Source organism: Cynoglossus semilaevis, chromosome 4 (assembly GCF_000523025.1).
Source record: "Cynoglossus semilaevis isolate Cse_v1.0 chromosome 4, Cse_v1.0, whole genome shotgun sequence".
NCBI classification, from domain to species: Eukaryota; Metazoa; Chordata; class Actinopteri; order Pleuronectiformes; family Cynoglossidae; genus Cynoglossus; species Cynoglossus semilaevis.
This window is the reverse complement of record NC_024310.1, coordinates 611,579-611,997: the sequence shown is the minus strand read 5'-3', so window position 1 is coordinate 611,997 and position 419 is coordinate 611,579. Positions and strand designations below refer to the sequence as shown.

Here is a 419-nt window from a genome sequence, read left to right as displayed (position 1 = left end):
CATTGATCTGTCCATGTTTTGGTCTCTGCTGCTCACAGATAGTCAGTCTTTGATCGTGACCTTGTGATGTCACTTTGATGCTGAGATACAGCAGCCAATCATTTCCCCCCCGACGACCTTTTACCTTTGGTTTGATTTGAATAAAAACGCTGGGCTGTTTTTTGATGTTCTGTAAACTCAGCCCTGAACCCAAACACAACCAACTGTGTCGTTTAAACTCCAGCAGCAAACGGGATGATTTCATGATACGTTTTATAATTACTGCCATAAAATCTGAATTCTTCACCACGCGCAGGAACTGCGCCCCCTGCTGTCCCTCGACCGCTATTCTTCACCCTGACTCTCGCTCCCTCGCTCTTTCTTTTTCTCTCTCTCTTTATCTATGTCACCATGACTCTCATCCTGCCTGTCCACCCCCC

At 46.5% G+C, this 419-nt stretch overlaps 1 protein-coding gene across 1 annotated transcript in view; it reads left to right on the top strand.

The window, feature by feature from the left end:
- The window catches only part of lekr1 (Leucine-, glutamate- and lysine-rich protein 1), a 26,674-nt gene that overhangs the window by 23,349 nt on the left and 2,906 nt on the right, over positions 1-419 (top strand). The gene's annotated exons all lie outside the window — the stretch shown is intronic.